This window comes from Hippopotamus amphibius, chromosome 11 (genome assembly GCF_030028045.1).
Source record: "Hippopotamus amphibius kiboko isolate mHipAmp2 chromosome 11, mHipAmp2.hap2, whole genome shotgun sequence".
NCBI lineage: Eukaryota > Metazoa > Chordata > Mammalia > Artiodactyla > Hippopotamidae > Hippopotamus > Hippopotamus amphibius.
The window spans coordinates 84,317,603-84,333,044 of NC_080196.1; positions in this window are offsets into that span (position 1 = coordinate 84,317,603).

Here is a 15,442-nt window from a genome sequence, read left to right on the forward strand (position 1 = left end):
CTTAACTAAGGAAGTAAAAGCCTTGTACATTGAAAACTACAAAACACTGAGGAAAGAAACTAAAGAAGGCACAAATAAATGGAAAAATATCCATGTTCACGGATTGGAAGAAATAATATTGTTAAAATGTCCATACTACCTGAAGAGAGCTACAGATTCGATGCAATTCCTATCAAAATCTCAGTGGCATTTTTTCTGGAAATAGAAAAACCAATCCTAAAATGTGTGTGGAACCATAAAGGACCATGAGTAGCCGAAGCTGTCTCAGGAAAGAGCAAAACTGGAGGCATCACATTTCCTGATTTCAGAATTTATTGCAAAGCCACAGTCCTATGTGGTACAGATAAACAGAGCAGTGGAAGAGAACAGAGAGCCCAGAAGTGAACCCACATTTATACGGTCACCTGATCTCCGACAAGGATGCCAGGAATATGCAAGAAGAGTCTCTTCAACAAATGGTGTTGGGAAGACTGGAATTCACATACAAAAGAGTAAAATTGGACTATTACACCATAGACAAAACAAAACAAAACAAACAAACACCAAGTCAAGATTCAAGGCTTAAACATAAGACCCAAATCTGTAAAACATAGGGGAAAAGTTTCATGACATTTGTTTTGGCAGTGATTTCGTGGATATGATTCCAAAAGCATAGGCAACAAAAACAAAAATAAACACATGGACTACATCAAACCAAAAAGCTTCTACACAAAAAAGGAAAAAAAATCAATGGAGGGAAAATGCAACCCATCGAGCGAGAGAAAATATGGTAAACCGTATATCTGATAAGGGGTTAATCTCCAAAATACATAAGGAACTCCTACAACGCAATAGCAACAACAACAAAAAACTCGCTTTAAAAAACGGTCAAAGGATTTGAATAGAAGTTTCTCCAAAAATAATTTTCTACTTTATATTTTTTCTTCTTTGACTATTTTTGCCATGGAAACAAGTGGATGATGTCATAAATAGGTGGTATAAATATGGAAGTGCAGGCTTCACAAAAGAGCTGGTCAAAGATGAGAAACAGCTCTGATTTCCAAACAAAAATCATTTCAATAGCCGAGAAAACCAAGTCCCTGGTACGATAAAATGCTTCTCTAAACAACCTTCTTTGAGTGCGTTCCAGCACAAACGTCTACCTACAGTATTCAGAACAAACTCCAGCCAAACTCTGCATCTCCTTATTAGTTTGAAACTAAATGGCAGGAAACACCCAGGGGCACCAATAACACTTCAGAATCTCGTGCCAATTTCCAACTGGGTAGACAGTCCCGTGGAGCTAGTTTCTTAATACTTTGAAAAAAACTCCATTGAAATGAGAGAGAAACTTGAAAGGCAAGTCCTTTTGTGCATCAACAAATAAAACATCAAAGTGATGATTGAGCCAGAGACCCGAAGAAGTCGCGTGTCATTTTCAGCACATTAAAGCAGCAGATATGAACGCAAATAAGAGGCCTGAATGGAGATAAAACAAACCACTCTTTCTATTTCTAGAGTAACCTTTCTTCCGGGAGTGATGGAGGCCTTAACACCACAATACTGTGGCCTCTTGTTCACTGGTGCCTTGTGTCTCATCATTTTTCCAGACCACAGAGAGCCAGTAAGTTACCTTTTCCATTGCATTTCACTCAAACAGCATTAAGATATTGGAGAAAATGATGGTGATAAAAATAACCAAAACCTCACAGAAACCCTGTGCAAAATTCTGCCATACATGCAAACATCTATGAACAAACAAGTTTAAAAACAAGTTATTCATGCTATATACCTGAAACTAACACAACACTGTTAATCAACTATGTTTCAATATAAAATGAAAAAATAAAATAAAAACAGTTATTCAATCTGTTCTTGTAAAGTCTGTGAAGTCCCAGCATCTTCCTTCAGGTTGGTTACACAGCCCAGCTGCTTTTTACTAGGAGTCATGCTACAATGCAGTGGTGTAGGCAGGTTAGCTAATCCTAGGTGGCATGACATACAAAAGGTTCAAATATTTTTTTGATTATTCTTCACTTATTTTTACATGGCCAACATTAAGTAAACTGATCGTTAGACTATGCCCTTCCACCCTCTAAGAATAAAATTATGTTGCAACAAATAGAGGATTTTTACACTCAAAGCAAATTTGAATCTATCTAGTTCTAGCACATACCCAATGCTGTGACCCCTTGGTGCTATAATTCATAAAGACATCCAGGCTCAGTTTGAACATTTCCAGAGGCATTGCTGAAACCTCCAAGGCATTTCATTCCTTTTCTGAACACTTGTAATTCTTTAAAAATTCTTTCTAATATTGGGATGAATGTTAGACCCTAGTTCCACCCAAGACCCTAGTTCTGTCAGAAGAAATTAAATTCTTTCTCCACTTGACAGGCTTCCAAACAACTGTTCTCCCCAATTCTGTTCTTTGGTAGAGTTTTTTTCACACTTTCCTAATACAATTTACATACAGTGCTGCAAATCACTGCTCCATTCTTTCTTATTTAGTTAAGCTTCAGTTTGGAAAATTAACATTTCTCTTAAAATACTGAATAAAATGTCATAGATATAGATGGACCAATGAAAATTATATTAGTACCACTATTTCCCCTATTCTAGACCAACTCTGATGGAATCAACAAGTTATAGTTTTAAAAATAAGACGTTCATTTTTGGCACTGGTGTCCTTAAATATTTAGAAGTTAAAATTTTATGTTGCATGGTGTAGAAATGTCAGGGCTCAACAAACCATTGCTATAAGAAACTTGAGAAGAATCAGAGATTTTTTAATAAAGAAATAACACATATGTATTGGTTGCTTCTATCTAGAAGCTATTACGATGCAACATCAGATTTATGTGTCTGGCATCTAAGGCATGCATCATATATAATCCACAAAATAACAAATGCTGCATGAAGATACTTGTTAAAATACTTTACCTCTGACAGATTCAGTGCTTATCAAAGCTCACAGAAGATACTTAATTGCAATGGAAGAACCAGATCAGTCTGCAGGGCAAGATGTTAGGGCGCGTTTGGCACAACCACTGGGTTTTGTTTCCATGTGGAACCAAGAAGCTTCAAGAATTTGCCATCTTTTCAGGGGAAAGATAAAATAGGGAACATCACCTTGGTCTGATAGCAAGTGGTTGTATTTAGCGTAGAGGAGTGGTTATAAACTTATATTTTGCTTATCTTAGTGCTTTATTGTTTATGCTCTTGAATAGCTGTATTCTTGGCTTTGATCTTACTGCATTAGTCTAGCTGGGTTAAATTGCTTGAGTTCTTTAACTTGCAATCAGTGTTGCTTTATTTACTTATTTTTATCCCACTTGATTCAAGGCAGCTTACGGAAATACCTACAATACAACGAGATCAAGTACAATATAAAAATAGCTGAGTGCCTCTGGGCACACAAAATCAAAGGCTACAAAAATAAGAGCAATCCAGACGTGACCTGGGTGTTCTCAGGATGTGCTGGCAGTTCTTAGTCCCTCACTAGAGGGGAGCCATAGTTAATGTCAGGCTTTCCAGAAGCCAAAGAGGTAACGTAACTTAAAATTTCATGTGACTTGTACAAATTAATTCCTCAGGGAAAAAGAACAACTATTTTTGAAAGCAGAGAGAGATTCTCCTTGGGAAGCTTATTCAGTAAAGAAGAATCCATCTACTTATTCCTCAGTTTGGCTAGCACACTTATTTCTATTCAGGAATTTGGAGGCTCTGTCATCTTTGCATGCTACCTGCTGAGCCAGGTGCCGTTTTGTGTATCGTTTAGAAGATACATAACGGTGCCGGTGTTTGCACCGACATCTAGTCCCAGTATGGACATTTTCTTTTAAATTTAAAGCCCTGGGTCCATCTAAATTACCCTTCACCTGCCCAGGGATCTTTAGAAAACATAATTTTCTTATTTGTGTGCACCTTTGAAGTCTGTGGCTTTCATGTTCAATTACTGCGGTGAAACACAGGGCTCTTCCTTTCCTAGGCTTTGTGTAGCAACATTGGACTTTCATCTTCAGTTAAATCTAATGAAGAAAAGGGACTGAAGGAACATCCCATAAAAGTGAGATGTTATTATGTGCTAATGAAAGGCAGACTGTCTCCTAGTAACTCAAGTTGTAAACACAAGGTTGTGTTCCCATCAGAGTCTTAATGATCTGTCCCCAGAGGGTTCCCGTAATTATGGGATCCTGTTATCAGGTGTGTCGATAAACACCCAAACACACAGCCTGCATGCAGACTACATTCTGCTAAGCTTATCCAAGCTCAAATCCCAAATCTTTAGAGCAAAACCATTTATCTTACAACCTCCACGAGGAAGGGTCCCTGCTTTTTTTAATATATTCAAGGATGTTCTTGCTTAGAGTGGGGGGAGGGGGGTGGCACTCAGAGCTCATTCCACTGTCCCCACCACTGGAGGGTCTGATGTGGCCAGCCCTGCGGGTCTCCCCTCTCCACCCACGTCGGTCCGCGTCCTCCACCCCAGCTCCCTCACAAGATGGCTGGCAGTGGAGAATCTTCTTCCATTTTCCAGGATGCATCCCTGGAATTGCTTACAATCTGAGAGTTTACCCAGATTAGCCTCTTTCTCTATTTGCAGTCATCCCCGCCTTCTTTTCCCAGTAAAAGTGTTTCCTCACTTCACCTTCATACTTATAAGAGCCGATCAAGCTGTACACACACGAATCACCCATCATTCAAGCACCCATCAGTCTGAAGAACAAACTTCAAATGGAAAAAATGCCAGAGTTATCTAAATGTTTCTTTCCTCTGAATTATTATATTCCAGTAAGTCCCCTACATACGAATGAGTTCTGTTCTGAGAGCGTGTTCGCAAGTCTAATTTGTTCCTAAGTCCAACAAGTTTGCCTAGGTACCCAACTAACACAATTGGCTATATAGTACTGTAATAGGTTTATAATAATTTTCACACAAATAATACATAAAAAACGAACACAAAAAATAAAACGTTTTTAATCTTACAGTACAGTACCTTGAAAAGTAGAGTAGCACAAGTACAACAGCTGGCATACAGGGGCTGACATGGAGTGAACAGGCAAGAAGAGTTACTGACTGGAGGAAGGAGAAGAGGTGGGAGATGGTAGAGCTGAAGGATCGTCAGCAATAGGAGACGGAGATGGAGAGTGAGCTGCAGGTTCACTCACGCCTGATGTTGATGGAACGCACATTCGCATCTTTGAAAGTCTGCAACTTGAAGGTTCGTATGAGAGGACTTACTGTATTATTATTCCTCAACCTTTTCTGCTAATATTTTGGAATTCAGATGTAACCTGCATCATCCTGATGAAGCATCACCTGCTCAGTTGATGAGCACTGGGTGCCTGGTCCACACTCACACCTGGAGCTCACGACATCTGGGTCCCCATCTCAGAAGCTCCCTTAACCATCAATGTATCCTAGTCCTTAGAACCTCATCTCCCTAATGCTTTCCTGAACTATTTGAGATTACACCCACACCCCACCCCCTGGCAGGTTCTATCTCCTTGATCGCACTTCCCATGTTTGTAATTTTTAAAAATGTTATTTAATAGCTGTCACTTCTGCTATCGAGTGAGCCCCTCGAGGGAAGGGTCCATGCCTTTCTATCCCATGCTGTGTCCACATCTGGGTCCCCAGGACTTTGCAAACATGTACTGGATGAGGAAGTAAACACTGAATGTGCCGTCTGGTTTCCCCCACCCACCGTAAAGCCTGGCTTTATTCAAAACTGTCCCAGACAGAATTCAAAGTTACAGAATATTACAAAATTTGAACTTCAAGCAAACAATTTCATCATAGCCCTGGCAATCAGCAGAACCCTGGCTGCAAAAAGCTGTCTTTTGATTCAATTCAGAATGTTTGGTTCTGTATAAAACATCCAGACTTCTTTCTTAAGATGAATGTTACCCTCATCCTCGGTCTACAATCACTGTCAGCAGCAAAGGTAACTGTAAGTGCCCTGCTTCACAAAGACATCACGGCTTGCCTGAGAAACAGAGAGGGCATCCTTCACCCAGGAGGCAGGACAAAGAATCTCGTCTGGGAAAATTACACACAGATAGTGCCAGCAACGAGCATGAAGGTCTATGTCTTTTCTGGTCATTGCCCGAAGAGCAGGGCAGCCACAGCTGGCCCCTGGGAGCTGAGAGCACCGACTCAGCCAAACTTGACTCGAAGCCAGTCCTGGGGTGGGGGGGGAGGGGGGGACGGGGCAGGAGGGGGGCTATGCTTCCAGTGAGGGCTTCCGTCCACAACCCAAGAGTCTTGATAAACTGATAAAGGAAAAAAAAAGCTAAAACTGCTATATTTTTAAATAAATAAGATATAGAAGATTATAAGTCAGTAAGCGGGTTGATTTGAGAGTCTATTTTGAATATCAAAGCTGTGCCCTGTAGTTTAAACTAGACTTTGCCTTCTGGTTGATGCTTATCTAAATTACAGGTCCTGTCTTGGACTTAAGAGCCAAAAGTTCTGCAACAGTAAGTGCCGCAGCTTCTAAAGAGGGGCTCTGGAACTGGAGCATCAGGCCTGCTCCGGGGGGTCTCTCTGTTCAGGGGCTTCAGGGGCATACCTGCGGATTCTTCACAGCGACCCCTGGGGGTGGGATCTTTCTGTGCTCACCTAGGACCAGCACCAATCCTGGGAAAGGGGGGCAGAGTAAATCGTTGCTAACGTAGAAACTTCCTAGAACCGTCCACAAACATGCTCCATCCTCACAATAGTCTCATCTGACCGTGGCGGCTCTGAGCACAGCCTACTGGATGGAATGGCCAGCTACCTTGTCCTTCTGTCCCCAGGACAATGCTTGGTGGGTGGCAGAAAGCCAATCAAGGGAGAGCCACCCAGGGAATGTCCTCCCAGAAGGAACGGGGCCAGCGGGGGGCGGTGTGCAGAGAGGAGCTGGGCCTGGAAGCAGGTCAACACCTCGGACAGCGTTGGGCCTGAGGGGATGTCGGAGCTGTGAACCCTAGGGAGGAGCTGGAAACAGGGTAACCGGAAGTGTGGAAAACAAAAAAACAGAGCAGTCAGAGCAGGAGCTGGGAGCTTGGTGGCTACATGGGGCAGGGGGAGGCCCGGGGCTCCTGGCAGCCCTGCCTGCACCCCTGGGGGGTAGAGGCAACAGCGCGAGAACTAAAGGGCCAGGTCCCAGCTTTGCAGGGCATGGAGGGCGTCTCGGTGGGAAGTCCCTCCCCTCCCCCTTTTTGCTTTTTTACTTTTACTTTTAGTTATTCCTCCCTTTTCCAAGCAGCTCCAAAGAACTATGGGGAAAGCACATCATCTAAAGGTGTTGTCCTGGCCCTGGTGATTTGCGCTGGAGGTTCCCAGGTCAGGGCCCAGAGGGGATTGTGAGAAGCGCCAAGTCCCCAAGCCAAAGACCCTCCCCACCCCTACCCTCCTGGCCGGGTTCCTCTGCTTCTGTTGCCTCTAGGCTGTGCCATCCCCGACTTCATCCCACGCCCCCTCACAACCCCCCCTCTCTGGGGTGGCAAAGCATCGTTGTCCCAGCCATCGGCAGAGCAGGTGGGGGCAGACTCGGGGCCTGGGCCAGGCAGTGTGTTCCCAACCCCTGGAGTTGCTACATTTTCTTCTGCCAGTGGGGACCTGCTGCAGCTGTGGTAACCACAGTGTTCACGGAGGATTTGCAGCCCAGGAGCCCGAGGCCGCCCACGCGGTTCCGCTGCCAGGGATTTCCACATCCTCTGAGAGCTGAGAGAGGATTCTCGGCCCCTGTTTCTGAAAAGCTGTGTATGGAAAGAACCTAGAAACGACAAGGATGATGATGGCTGCTGTACTGAGCTCGGAGCCACCTGCTGTGGACAGTCACCTGTGAAATCAACAAAGGCTCACAGGACCAGCATTCGGTGGGCTTATCTGCCACAGTTTAGCAAACGATCCCAAAGCTCAGGGTTGAAAACAAAGTGTCATGAATGTATCTCGAGGCCATGTGGACCGGACTTTGGATGGAGCACAGTCAGGGGGCTCCGTGCCCACTTCGTGATGTCTGGGAGTCCGCTGCTGTAAGAGCTGGGCATCCCTCCCTCCACGCACACGGACCGCTTGCCGTGAGCGTGGGCTTCCCCGCATCATAGTGGCCTTAGGGAGGTTGGACAGGTCAGGGCTCCTGGAGTGCGGGGAAGTGGGAGCTGCCTTGCCCGAAGGCCTGGGCCCTGGAGCACCACTTCCTCCAAGTTCTATTGTCCAAACAGTCACAGAACCAGCCAGGTGCAAGGCAGGGGACACAGACCCCACCTCTCAGTGGGACGGGTGTCTGGAATTTGGCCACTACTTTCACTCCATCACAGTATTATCATCCCCATTTCATAAGAGAGGAAACCAAGGCTCAAGAACCCAGATGGTTTCCATCTTATAAGAAACGCAGCTGAGGTCAGAAAGGATGACAGACCCTAAGCCTTTTCTTCCCAGGACACAGCCCTGCTCTCTCATCCTCGAACATTTGGTTCACGGTGAGACATGGTGAGGGGCAAACTGGCTTTGCAGCGGGTGTGAAATAAAGCGCAGCAAGAGCAGCAAGTTGTTTGGCCACCGTCCTTTACACTGTGTACCCCTCGCGGAAGAGGCCCCTTCCATCTGATACTCAGCCGTAGGATCTAGAATTTCTGTTCTGTGGGAGAGGTTGTTCAAGGTAAAAGAGGAAGAAAAAAAAAATACCGATGAGTAAAATCACCAATTTAGATGAGAGCGACCTGGCCCAGGGTAGGTGTCTTTCCCCAGAGGAGAGACATGTATTTACATTATGAGACAAGCTGGGATCCAATGGGAACCCCTTGTTATTATTAGATTTCCTCTTGAGAAGGATTTGTAAATGAAAACATAACTTGCTATTTTAGTATTATGTTTTTCAGGGAAGAAAAACCCTTTGCAAAAACAAATTTAAACGGAAAAACTTATCCATTTCAAGCACTTGTTTATTTTCTTATTTGCCAGGCTAAAACCATCTTCTTTCATCTCCGATTTCACTGGGGGCTGAGAAGGATGAGGGTTTTTCCTCCTTTGCCCGAATCTGGAAGGACTCTTCAAATGCCAGCAGTGCTGAATCCTCGCTTATCCAAGGCCTTCCTGCGTCCTGGCCTCCTGGGCGGAGCTGCGGGGAGGGGCGCCTGGGGATGGGGAAAGGCAGGCCGGAGGAGCTTGGGGCAGGGGGTGGAGCATAGGGGATTGACGTGGTCACGGTCCCTCTCCGGATCTTCTTCCTTTTTGTAGCTTGTGCCCTGCCAGAGTGCTGTTATTCTATCTCCTCAGCCACCGAGAATCTCGAGAAAAAGGGTCTTATAGCTGCTGTTGCTATCCCAGTGCAATTGCAGTCTTGAAATTTTCACGTTTGGGTAAACTCCCTATCATACATGGACTGAGAGTACTTTCTTAGCTTCTCTATAAACACATATTAATTTCGAATCACACAAGTAGAAGGAATTTGTATTTAAGCGAGAGATGTGTTCCTGAAGATTTTCAAGCATACTTCAAACTTTGCCCGATTGCAGACAGATCTTGACTCCGGCAGGTGTGTTGGCTCAGTGGCAACACCAGCATGCTGCCGTGCTTTATCCAGGAATCAGCTGCACCCCTGGGCCAGACAGACGGAGGCTCAGGCCTTCACTCAGGCAGGTCTTTATTCAGAGGTCACCTGCCCAGGGAGGTAACCGCGCCCACCTTCACCGCCCACTGTCCCAGCTGCCCCTCCTGTTATTTCCCCCGAAGCAGTAGCAACCCGTCTAGCCTGGTTTATTTAGCTTGTTTCCTGCGTGTCTCCTACTACCCAACTGCACCCCTCCCTCCCGGGGTGCAGCCTGGAGCAGTGCAGGGCAGGGAGAACCCACTCCACAAAGATTTGTTGAGTCAATGCCTAAAGATAGACCCATGTCACACCTGCTTCTTCCCGACAGCTTCAAATTGTGCACTTCCGGAGAACTTTTTCATTTGGAAGATTCATGTTATTTTTTTTAACACTTCATAGAAAAAAGTCGAGTGATTAATATTTTAAGTTGTATTATTTCAAATTTCCTAATTAACGTTTGCACAAAATATAGCCACGTGAATATATTCTCCTTGCAAGAGAATTAAATTATTACAATTTAAGGCTAAAGTCCTCTTTACAAATACATCTATGGGACATGGTTTTTAAAAAAAGACCATTTACAGGGTGAAACCAGGTCATCTCCAAGCAGTACAACAAAATATAGAGCAGGACTCTACCAAGCCAAGTCAGCAGGTTGGTTTTATCTTTTATTCAAAGAGAACGAGCAAAGTTCTACATCTTTTTCTGAGTTCTTAAAAGTGATGCTCATCAAGACGATTTTGTTGGTTCAAGTTCACGGGAAAGAGACGTGTTGTTGAACATCAGTGCTGCAGATCTTCCCAGTTCTACTCCACTCGAGCTCTTGGACAGCAGTGATTAACTTGCCTACAAAATAGTGAGCGGCGTCGCTTTTATGTGGAAAGTTCAGTATGAAAGCAAAACCGAATCTGACTCTATAATCCAGTCATTATCACTTTTGTTTGGATTCCTCGCGGCTGTAAAAGTACGTGTGGGTGGTGCCCCCTGGCGTTTGCAGGCGGAACTGCAGGACGCAGACCCACCGGCCTCCGGCTCGGGAGCAGCAGCGTCACATTCCAAGAGGAACGGCCATCCGGCAGCTTACTTCAGTCACACCTAATAAACTCTCAACTCCCAATGTTTAAATTATTAGTGAAATTTGAAAAGAGTACCATATGTAGTAAAGTGCACTGTGATTCTTTTTTCTTTAAAAGCATTTGGAAATGTTTTGGTCTAAATGGGGGTCAAGTGTGAGATGTTCTTAAACCACAGTTGATGCTTGCACAGCACCGGTTTGAACTGTGTGGGCCTGCTTATATGCAGGTTTTTTAATAAATATATTGGAAAATTTGGGGGGATTTTCAACAATTTGAAAAACTCTCAGATGAACCGCAAAGCCTAGAAATATCAAAAAAAATTAAAAGGTATCTCATGAATGCATAAGATATATGTAGATACTAGTGTCTCCTTACATAGGCATAAGGTGAGTAATATTTAATATAACATTAATAACGTGTTAGTTTTCTTACTGTTTTATAACTTTACTTTCAAAGAATTTCATTACTGTACAATAGGCCTCTCTCACTCTCATAATTGGAGAAATGGCCTATCAGCCTATCATCAACAGATAAGTTTTTTAAAAGGTATAACAATGTTTCCAATACTGTATTATGAATATGATATAATACTGCATGCCATAAAGATTTTTTAACGATTCACTCATGAGTGTATAGGCTGGGCTACTGAGAAACAACAGTATGGATGACACTTGTTGACCATAAAGCGATCACATTGCTGCTTCTTTGTTATCAATGCAGGAATTGTTACCCCTATAAAAAAATATGAATTTACTTTTTCAAATTATCTTTTAATCTTTGATGTCTAGTGTTAGTAATAGCTGTAACATCTACAGTGTTTTGTATCACATGAGACAATTTTGATGTAGGTAGGTACTGATGATTCATCTGAATAGACCATGTAAAGTTACGATATCAATAAAGAAAGTACAGTATTGTAAGTGTATTTTTTGCTTCCTTATGATTTTCTTAATAACATTTCTTTTTCTCTAGCTCCCTTTATGTACATAATACATGTAACATACCAAATATGTGTTAATCCACTGTTTATGTTACCAGTAACGCCACCAGTCAACAGTTAGTGATTAGTAGTTGAGTTTGGGGAGAGTCTAATGTTTCACATGGATTTTTGACTGCCTGGGGCAGGGCCAGGACCCCTAAGCCCCATATTGTTCAAGGGTCAACTTTACTACAAGATAGAGATGATTTCTTAGTCGATTATAGTGGCTTAAGTATAGATTTTGGAGTCAAATGGTTCTGGGTTCCCACTGACTGGCTGTGTGACCTCAGGAAAGCTTCTTAGCTTCTCTGAGTCTCCTAGCTTCCTCATATGTGTTTGGGCAACAAGTAGGATGAGTTGCCATCAACCAGCATGGGTGAGGAGGGTTTGGGGAGCATAAGGAGTTCAGATTCTGATGGGTTATGTGTGAATCTTTAGATTTCTGAGCACACACTGAACCTACTATCTGGAGAAGTAATTCTCCATAACAGTCTCACAGAGCCTTAGAGATGATTTTTTTAAATCACTAATACATTACCAAAAAAAAAATACAGATCATAATGGCATCTATCATCTTATCCACAACAAAAGCCAAGGATAATTTTCTAAAATCCTAGTATAGGGAGAGGAACCCATCGAATTATAACAGGATTTGTTCTAAAAGTTTACTCGCAAGTTTGGGTTTTTTTGTTACTCAGAATATATTTTCCCAGAGAAATGATTTTATGACTCATGGTTAAACTCTGGGCCAGTCTCAGAAATGCATCTAATCTATAAGGTAGCAGTAAACTTGGAAAAAACAAAACAGTAAACGATAACACTGCCAAGGTACTAGGAGTTAAACAAAACACACAACTTGATGTTGGAGCTTCTGTGCTTCCAGAGTTATGATTTGTGGATTGAAATAGCCAAGGTTCATCAACCAAACCCTTTCCCCCCATGCTATGACAAAGACCCTGCATTGCATTGAACATTAGCGAGGGTGAGGGGATTGTCCTGGAATCTTGCTTCCAGGCATCAGACCAGACTGGAGTGGGCCAGGTTTGTGGTTGCAAGGAGCCTGGGGACCCCGAGAACTTTCCTGGATGGCAGCCCACCCCTAGAGAGTGACTTGGGGTAGCAAGCTCTATTTTAAGCCTCGTTCAGACTCTGATGGGAATCCCTTTACTCAGACCTAAAACAAGTAGAGCACGTGGGGATGTCAGTTTTCACTGAGGCAGTACAAAGAAGGAAACTTTAGAATAAGAAGGATAGATGGGCTCTGATGGAGTCACCTTGGGCAGCAGCCAGCCTGGGGAGGGGACAGTAAGTGTCTGGAGGGGCCCAGGAGAGGAGGTGAGGCAGGCCGGGAAGGAGAGGAGGAAGCAGGGGATGGGCTGAAGGCACAGAGACAACCTTGGCTTAGGTTCTGGTGGCACCTGCTATGACATCACCAGTGCCTGAGTTATGCCCATCAGGTCTGGCTTGAAGAGCTACATTTTTCAGTCTTTCCTCATCTGGTCCCAGCTCTCCATCCTCATGCAAGCTGGCTTCCAATGTAAATTGCCCCCACTGCATCTTAGTGCAGGAAGGGAAGGGAGGGAGGGAAGAGGGGTATTGTGTCACCCTTTGCTATCCCCATCTCCTTGCTCTTGCCCCCTTCCCTGTGACTGTGTGTTAGCAGGGCTCATGCCGTGCCTGGTCAAGGGTCTCTGGGAACCCTAACCCTCAAACACGGTGGTGCTCTCGTGGCTTTTATTTCTTTTTCATTCTTTCCGTGCTGATGCTCAAATAAAACTAGGTTTAACATTTACGTCCGCTCATAGATCACACATTCCATGAGGGCAGGTATTATGTCCTGACGGGGTTCAGAACACACTACCCCAAAATATGGCACCTTGGAGTACTGAAAATATTAAGCTGAAGGAATTTGAGAAACAGCCAGTGCAGGAAGTTCACCGTGACCTCTCTCCTCCCCTGAAGCAGCTCATGAGACCCTGTAGGGGAGGAGAAAGTTCTCCTTGACCCCTGACCCTCTTAACATCCCTGGCTGGGTCTCAACATGAAGCTGACAAAGACAGATTAACAGGAGAAAAGCGTGCAGACTCACTGACTAGAAGTTTTAGGTGACGTGGGAGCCCCATAAGGAGATGGGGACCGGAAGGCACAGACTGTGGACTTTTCTGCTGGGTTCCAGGGAAAGTGGGCGGGGGGAGGAACGCGACGGATGAGGAGTCTGAGTAAGTAACTGGGGAAACTCAGCAAGGCATGTTTGCTAGGATTCTTCCCAAGTCCTTTTGGAGATGAGATGCTGCTTTCCTCGGGGTAGAGGGAGGGCCCCTCTCACATGAGGGTTTCAGGGGAGAAGGCAGGGCAAGGTCACAGTGACTTTGCTTCTGCTGTTTTCTCAAAGTCCTTCAGCTTAAAATCCTCAATATGCCAAGGAGCCATATTCTGGGGTAGCATGTCCTGAACTCCCCCCACCCCCATACAGGATGGGGAGGGGGAGAAGGAAGGTCAGAGTGACTTTGCTTTTGCTGTTTACTCAGACTCCTTCAGGTTAGTATATTCAATGTGCCAAGGTGCCGCACTTTGGGGTCGTGTTTCCTGCACCCTCATGTGAGAGGTGCCCTCGCTATACCTGGAGGAAAAGAACATCGTTACCTCTGAAGACAGAGGGACACTGAGGGGAAGGCCTTGCTAAGTTTCCCAGGTCACTATGCTTAGTGCATACCCTTTGTCCCACCACATTTTCCCACGACTTTCCAGCCTTCATCACACCCAGCATAAAAACATGCAGGCATAACCGCTTTGTGGGTCTTCATTTCCTTATGAAGCTCTGGTGTCATGTAAAACTTATGTTAAATAAATGTGTATGCTTTCCCCCTGTTGATCTGTCTTTTTAGAGTCCCAGCTGGAGGGCCTGAGAAGATCAAGAGATTTTCCCTCCTGGAAACACCCCTGCTCACCACTGTGTCCTGTGTGTGCAGGCAGAGCCTGTACAGAGGAATTACAGGAAATAATAAATGAATGTGTGAACACGGCCAATGAGCAGGAGGCTGCAGACTCTGGGTGCAGACCCCTTAGAAGAACTCTGTGCACGTTCACATGGTTTTACAGGTTGACGGCACTGGGTGGTTAGTTAAGTGTGATTTTGCTTAAAGATGCAAGGTTTTCTGTTTCCCAACAGACATCGGAGACCGTCCTCCTGTACTTCCCGTCACCCTAGAGCAGCGATGGACGGGCTGTCATGGCTACCACATTTCACAGCTCCTCTCTGTCCCCACGTATTGAACCTGGACTTGCCTTGAGACTTGCTTTGACCAATAAAATGGTCAGAAGTGGAGTGGATTTGGTCCCGGGAGCCGAGGCCCAGCTTCCACTGGCCCCTCTAGGGTTGCTGTGGCCGGAGGACAGGTCGACGGGTGGCCTCCTGTCGGGATGGTGACTCTACCCGAGAGCCTAGAGAATGTAAGGATGGACGGGGAGGGCCGAGGCCACTTCATCCAGACACCAGAGGAACCACCGGACATTTGGAAGAAATGCAGGTAGACCAAGAGACTGGGTGATGGGGCCGAACGGAAGGTCTCTTTTAATTGCTATTTTTTTTTATTAACCAAGAAAGGTCGGCAGGCAGGCGGGGAGGTGGGGAGGCAGGGAGGCAGGGAGATTGCGTTGCAGTTGCGGAGAAAGGGTTGTGGACAGCCACCGCAGCGAGCGGGCGCATGATTTGACAGAGGAAATGCACGTCGCTCAGCAGCACAGCGACCTCCTGGATGTCTGTGAGCATTAACTCCAGTAACGAGTCCTGTCAGCACCTGCTGTGTTTTCCTCCAGCCCCTTCACCTG